Source organism: Nuphar pumila, chromosome 5 (assembly GCF_984573655.1).
Source record: "Nuphar pumila chromosome 5, dmNupPumi1.hap1.1, whole genome shotgun sequence".
NCBI classification, from domain to species: domain Eukaryota; kingdom Viridiplantae; phylum Streptophyta; class Magnoliopsida; order Nymphaeales; family Nymphaeaceae; genus Nuphar; species Nuphar pumila.
Genome location: NC_143253.1, coordinates 20,349,855 through 20,358,015, shown reverse-complemented (window position 1 = coordinate 20,358,015; position 8,161 = coordinate 20,349,855).

Here is an 8,161-nt window from a genome sequence, read left to right as displayed (position 1 = left end):
ATTACTTACTGGTCTGAGAGAAAAAGACAAGAAAAGAGAGGAGTGAGACAAAAATACGTTATGTGCTACCCTGAAAGGATATGTATGATGAAAATGGGCTCTCTACTTCGGATCCTAAAGTCCATAGCATAGCATCAGAAGTAAAAAATTATATAGCAAAGGAGAAAAGTGTAATTAGTGCTAGTAGTAGTGTGGCGAACACAAAAATAAGACGAGAAAGAGAAAGAGGAGGATGAGAAAGTTATTCGAGAGAAGCTGAAGCTAGAGGCTTTATTAGAAGTTTTTTCCTCCTAGAGCACAACTCGACATTTATACCACTATAACTTCTCAATATTTAGTCAAAGAGATGAATGTCGTGTTTAAACATGGTTTTATGATGCATGCATTCTTTTCAATGTGGCAAATTTTTTTTTATTTTTTAGACTATGACAGATGTCATAACCAGTATCAGGCCTGAATATAAAATGTCTTCATATCATGCTTTAAGAGAGAAAAAATATATATTAATGTGAATGAAGTGAAGGCATATTGTGATGAGATGCGATAATCATGAAGAAAAATTGGTTATAGCATCATGACAGATAGGTTGATAGGTAGAAAGTCAATAACTTTGATAAAAAAAAATTGTCTATTATTCCAAATAAACTATGTTTTTGAAGTAAATTGATCTATCTAATATGCCTAAGACAACAAATATATTATTTAGAGAATTTAATCAAGTTGTGAAAGAGGTTCAACTTCAAAATATTATTCAATTTATTACTGATAATGCAACAAATTATATAGCGAAAGGTAAAGAATTGATAAAAAATTATGAGTAATTCTTTTAAACCCCTTGTACTTCTCATTGCATAGACATCATGCTTGAGGACATCGACAACATGGATGAGATAAAACACACAGTTGAATGTTTCCAAGAAATTACTAAAATTATTTATAATTATGCATAAATTTTGAACCTAATAATAAAGTACACTAGTGGTGTTGAGTTGATTTGTAGTGTAGTTACTAGATTTGCTATGATTTTTTTGACAGTGCAAAGTCTAGTAAAGAATAGAAATGCACTAAAAAAATATTTTCATGGGTGAACTGGGAAACTTCATCAACCTCTTCATGCTGGAACATATTATTTAAAAATTTGAATTTAGTACATTGATTATTAAATTTGTTGTTTTTGAGAAGTGTATTGATCAGGTTTTTTATCATTAAATTTGTTGAATATGAGAACTTATTTTAATGAATTTGTTTGTCTTAGCCTTTAAAATTTCAAGAACAAGCTTGAAACTTGTCATGTATATTGGCATTCTCTTTTATTGTTAAATGAATACATAAATGTGCAACTCTAAAAATTGCTTTCTTGTTCTTATTCTACATATTTTTTGACTTTTAGGCATGCATGTGTATCTTATGCATCAAATTTATCTTATGCAAAATAAATATATTAATCTCGTGTTGCATTATATTTAAAATTAAGGGTAAATTTTATTTTTGGTTAATTTTGTCTTCATATATTTGCTCAAACTTAGTTTTCTATATTACCCATGAGAATGCGGCTGACATTGAACAGTGTGAATGTTGGCAATGTCAACTAGGATATCCAAAGGCAAGAGATGTCATTTTGGATTAATGTTTTTTGTATTAATTATGGGGTTATTTCTTTCAAATTTTTTCTTTTTTTAGTCTTTGATTTCTATGCCAATCTGCAAAATTGTTAGTTAATTCTTCACACAAGTAACATATTGACAAATGTGTAAGATAAGATATTGCTCAGTAGTCAAGGTTAATTGCTTATTATAAATTGATCATTTGTTTAGATGCCATGATTTTTTGTTTTAGTGAATTTAAATATTTTAATATTTGTTGAGACAAACAAATTCAAGGCCATGATCTTTTTTGTTTTTTATTATTTTTTAGTATTTGCATTTTTTATTTAGTATAAATTGTTTTTTATCCCTATCATTTCATGATCATCAAATGTTATACATATTTCTATTAAGAATAAACTCATGTTCAGATGATTGTATTATATCTAAAAAGGAAAACAAAAAAGAAAAGTATAATAGTAAAACTTGTGTCTCTATTTTAATGAATATCTATTATCTCTTTCATCTTTTTGCAATGCATGTGATTAGGCATCTCAATATTTGATGTTAATTTTAATGTAAGGAGTTAATGTCTGATTTTGTTAGTTGCTTTGAAAATGATTTTTCAATCACCAATTTGTCCATTTTGCCATTTTGTTTTTGCAGAAAATTTTTTATTTACTGGTTATAAAATAATGATTGAAGAGATTATCATGGAGTCAACAATACACCAACACCTACTAAAGTAGCAAAGAGAGCAATTGATAACTTACCAGTTGGTTGATTCGTCCTATTATACAATATGAAATAGGTTTGACATATGGATAGAAAAATAATCTGCTCTATGGTAAAAAATATGGGTGCCCAACATATACCATGATAAATGCAACATAAGTAAGAAGAGACCAAGAAAGGTATACTCAAATAAGAAGCATACAACACCTCCAGTGGTCAAAAGCATTACAAAAGAAAAAGGTTAAGAAGCTCGTGGACAAAATCATGTCTCACATCCCGAAAGCATATAAGAAGGGATTCATATGTGCAGTCAGTGGTGGAGAAATTGAATGAGTTATTGACTGAGTCTGAGGTTGTTGCTAACCTCGATGACCGACTAGAGGAAGTAGGAGACACAACTACCTACAATGGCAACAGTGAGATGCAGAGGGATAGTGTGAAAACTATGAGGGTGGGAAGGGCGAAGGAGGTACCTCAACAAGAGGGATGTCATGGCTAAGGTAGATATGTTGAGGTGAATAATGTCGTTGATGGTCCTCATTCAAAGGAAAAGGAGAGTGAGGGTCTTTTTGTAGAGGAGGTACCTCAACAAAAGGGGATGACTGGTGTGGTGAGCATGCAGGAGTATGTTCAAGAGTTTTAAGATCTAGAAGATCATCCCAAGTGCACACTTTGAGGATGAGGTCTTAGAGGCGAAAAAGGTATGGTGCTTGTGGACAGGTACTCTCTTTATTAGTTATTGTATGCAATCTGTTTGTAAGATGTTTGCGATCAATTTCAATATTACATTAAATCATTTACTAAATTATCACACACATACACATACATACATTCAAATTATATATATGTGTGTGTTTATGTTGATTCTTGCAATTCAATCTTTAAGATATTATATATGTGTGTATGTTTGAAACATATATGTAAGATCACTATTTTAAATAAGTAATTTATTGATTAATTTGTCATATATGTGTGAAGCATGATTTTAAGATAACTTGTATGAGTATAAACATGCATTCAATAAATTGTCATATATGTCTATGTGTGTGTGAAATATGTTTATAAGATAACTAGTTTGATTCTTATAATTCATTGATTAATTTGAGTGTAAATTTTAGTTTGAGTTTGAATTTTAAATAAATTTTGCACTATGAATTGAATGTGTAATAGTTTGTAAGATTATAATTTGAAGTTTGATAGTTTGAGTTTGAGTTTGAATTTCAATTAAATTGTACACTGTGAATTGAATATGTAAGATAACTAGTTTGTAAGATTATAAATTGAAGTTCGAATTGAATTATGGGTTGAAGTTGAAATTGAAACTGAATTTTACAAAAATGATATCTAGATTACGAACCTTGTATTTTGAAGAGTTTTTACTTAAATTTGGATTTTAAATTTTAAGCTTTGAATTTAGACTTTTAATTAATTTGAGTTTGAATTTTATTTTCAAATATATTTTAAACTTCGAACAAATTTTATTTGATCGATTCAATGCAAATTTTATTGTAATTGCATGATTCACAAGCCTTATGCATTGATTTTATTATTTCAAGAACATTCATGGTTCTTAACACTATCAGATAAAGCAAATGAATGACTAAATCAAATGCATTTTAAAAATTTCTTGAAGGTCATACCATCAAAAAATTGTTATGGTCGCATAGATTTTATGTAGTTATAGAATCCAATAACCAACACGTTTAAGATCACTAGTTTTGAGATGACCATCAGCTTGGAAGACGTGACATGCATCATCGAACTGAAGTGTCATGGGAAGCCAGTGAATGCACATCGATTTCGAGAATTGAACTACCAATATGAAGTTTTATTGGGAACACTCGAGGATGCATTCAAAGGTGAAAGGTTGAACTTGTTATGGTTGAAAAATACATATGACGATAATGTGAGGAAAATAAAGGAAAGATACACTATGTTGGAGAAAAAAGTTGATCCTAAGGTAGAGAAGGAGTTGAGGGCATTCTTGTTCTACTTCTTTGGTGTCTATTTATTTATCGACATTGGTGTGAAATCGATTCATGCATCATATATGAACTATTGTAAGACCTGAATCACGTCATTGAGTTTGCATGGAAAACAACTTCACTTGCACACTTGTATACAATATTAAGTCAAGTGAAGCATGAAACAAAAAAATTTGACCTGGATGTTGGTGTCGTTGGAGGTACGAATATTGATTTTATTTGATAGATATGAAAACATGATTTTGTTATCCTTATGTACCAATTTGTGTATTAATCTGTATATCAGTCTTTGAAGGTTTGAATATGGGAGAACATATCCAATGGAAGACTCCTTGGATGTGATTTAATCCCTCAATTTTTACATATTGCTACGTGGACTAGGTCACACGTTGGAGATGAAAAGCAAGAAAGAGAAAAGTTGCACATACTCACCAAAGCATATGTAAGTATACATTGAAAAAGTGGTTATATTTTTATAAATATTGCAATATAGGATTAACCATGAATGAAGCTTTATCCTATATATAATGTGGTGCTCTTACAAGGAATATGTAGTGGAAGAGGATGCGGTTGTTCAATCCATGGACCTCGTGAGGAATGACATTTGGTTGCACAACATAAATGAAGTTGAACGCCAAATAACCAGTCAAACGGTCTGACAGTTTAGTTATGTTCAAGAACAACCCCGTCACCCTCCTATCGTTATAATAAGTGTGTTAGTTTGTTTGGAGGATTGGTCGAATGATTACCCCACATTGTTCTCCTTTGAACATGAAAATTGGCACAACTGCAGCGATGACATCGACTTGTATTCCATGAAACTCCATGAATATGAAAACGTACCTACAAACACTCAATAGTTGTCAAGCAATTTCATGATGAAGCGGGGCATTGAGATGACAATACACTTATACATATATTAACTTTGTTTATAAATTTATCTTCATTAAAAATTTATTACCTCGTACACTTATATGTATACTTTAATTACAAATGAAAGGAGGATAAACAAATAAGGATGAGAAAATAGAAGCAACGAAGGATTACAAGTAGAAAGAGTGTAGACTTAGCTCTTACAAGAGCAGAAATTCGTAGGTTGCAAGATCTGCTTGAAGCAAATGATAAAGAGCTCTCTAGCAAGGATGTCATTATACATAGTTTACAAGAGCTTTCAAAAACTCAGGCAACGCTACTCTCTAGCAAGGATAGGAAGCTCTCTGGCAAGGATAAGGAGATCTCTACGAAGGACATGGAGATTGGGGAGATAATGTAACCTTGCAAAATCTAAAACTAAAAATTTAGCAAAAAATAATTTTTTTTAAAACTTTAATCAACAAAAAATAATATTTATCGTGCAAGGGTTTAAACAACTTCGGCGCGGGTTATAGATGTGAATCCACAAAAGATCAGAGTATCCATTTACAAAACTCAGAACTATTTGTATTACTTACAAAAATTCTTTTTACAAAATGACAGATGAAAAAATTAACAAGTGCTTATGATCAAAATACACAAAATCCTAAGTACTGACCCTGAACCCTCCAAAAGTATTGGCCCCTAACGTTGTCACCGCATCCCTCCATCCATTGTTCAGTGTGTCAACCATCTAAAATTCCTTAAAAAGGTCAGACTCATGAAAGCTTCATAGGTACACACCACTTTACAAGAATTATAACATTAAAATAACATCATACAATTATCCAAAAGTAGTAAAACATACAACATACAAAATAACATGTACATCATGATCATTAATCACTTTGAATAAATAAGACATATCTTAAGTACCAAATATGTAAGAGTAAAGAGAACTTTGTTTCACTTATTAGTATCCACCTGGGTATATGGGGAAAGTTCGCCGTCGTAGTCCAGAACATTTTGAAGTTATATTATTCAAGAATTATATTTTTACCCAAATAATTGACTGAAGTTGACCCAAAGCGGGCAGTTAGTGACCGGGATAAAACTCTGGATAAAACCCTGCTAAGGCATACAAAAAAGGTAGGATGCATCCAAGACTAGCTGCAGTAGTTGGGGATCTATCATCTAAGACACAATTGATAGCTCCAGTCTTCTAACCTATGAGTGACTAGAGACCAAGAGATGCCATTGCTCCCGAAAACTAACAACATAGGTCACTCAAGGTTGTACCCCATACCCTCTCTAAGGTAAGTAAAACATTGAATGGGTTATTAGATTTTTTGTTAAGTCAAGGCTTGTTCATTAATTCACTGACTCGAGGTTCATTAGCCCAAATACCTCTCCAAGGTACGAATAAGTCACAAGTTTCTATAACTCATTCATTATGCTCGAGTGTTGAAGTTGAACGAGCATCTTACCTGTGAAGGTGATCTTAATATAAATTGTGTGTTTGTACATTCTTGTTTCATGAACGAGGGCACCTTGCACCTCATACTGGGTTCTCAGTGACCCCATGCTCATTCAGAACAATATTCGTACATTCATGTCAATGCACATCTTATATTTCTTAAAAACACATATTCCAATAGATAATACATAACCGGTTCCTTAAACCATTGGCTCAAATTTGAACCACAGATATTTCATACATATTATTCATCTTTCATCGTTTCATGCATGTAAACCCATAAGTAAGCACATATTTATGATCATACTGGTACCTTTTTCGAGTATTGTTATAAATGCAAGCTATTTCACATATATCATGGCTAGTAATATATGCAAACCATTTTACGTAAAGGAAATATGCATAAGCATGTGTGTGAATTATCACATGAAAAACTAACATTGAAATTAGTATGCATGCAAGTTGTTATACATGAAAATATCATGGTAAATGCACAAGAATAGGCATATTTACTTATTTGGAGCATGAAAAATACTCACAAGTATATTTTAATATTAAAATCCTACGTAGAGAGGTGTAGAAATTCCCTACCTTGAAATCCATGAAATCCTATGAGTAGTAGTGCCTCAAACTTTGTGTGATACATGGTTTCGACGATGAAGGTGGCTCAATCGGTGATGGCTACAATAGAGAAGGTGATTTTATGGTAGGAGGGTTGACTCAATCCGTAGGAAGAGTCGACTCAATCAACTGAAAGAGAGCATGAAGGGTCAACTCAACTATAGGGAGAGTTAACTCAATAGCAGAAGAGAGGGTCGACTCGTCCACAGGTGAGTCAACTCATCAACAAAGTGAGAGGGTCGACTTGCCCACACAAGAGTCAACTTAATCAATAAAGTGAGAGGATAGGATCACCCGCGGGGTGAGTCAACTTGAGTTGACTTAATAGCAAAGGGGAGAGGGTTGACTCACCCATAGGGTGGGTCAACTCTCTCTTTCAGTTGAAATGCAGGGAGGGTCAACTCTCAGCTTGGAGGGTTGACTCTTCTTTGTTGAACTGTAAAGAGGGTCAACTATCGGTAGGGAGAGTCAACTCAAAAGGCAGGAATGGAAGAGTGAGAGGAGGAGCATGTCTTCAAGGGTTTTTGATGGTCGAAAAAGCACAGAAAAAGTGAGGTGGCAACGTCCAACTGCTTGAGGATTGGGATGGAGGCACGGGTGTCACTGTCTCAAGGGACATAGGTGGCGATGGTGGTGTCAAGTTCTACAACGATAGGGAGGAGGCCCAGCATGTGGGTCTGTTCACCAAAAATTGCAGAGGGAGAGAAGAAACTGAGGCAGGTGGTGGTCACTGCCACTACTGCATAGCAGAGAATGGGAAGGAGGATGGTGTAGTTATGCATTGCCAATGGGTTGCAGCAGGGAGGGGCAGCCATATGCGGCCGTCCAACGGGGATGAAGAGGAAGAGCATGCAGGTTGAGCAGGTGGGTCTGCTCACCAAAAATTGCAGAGGGAGGCCAGTGGCATG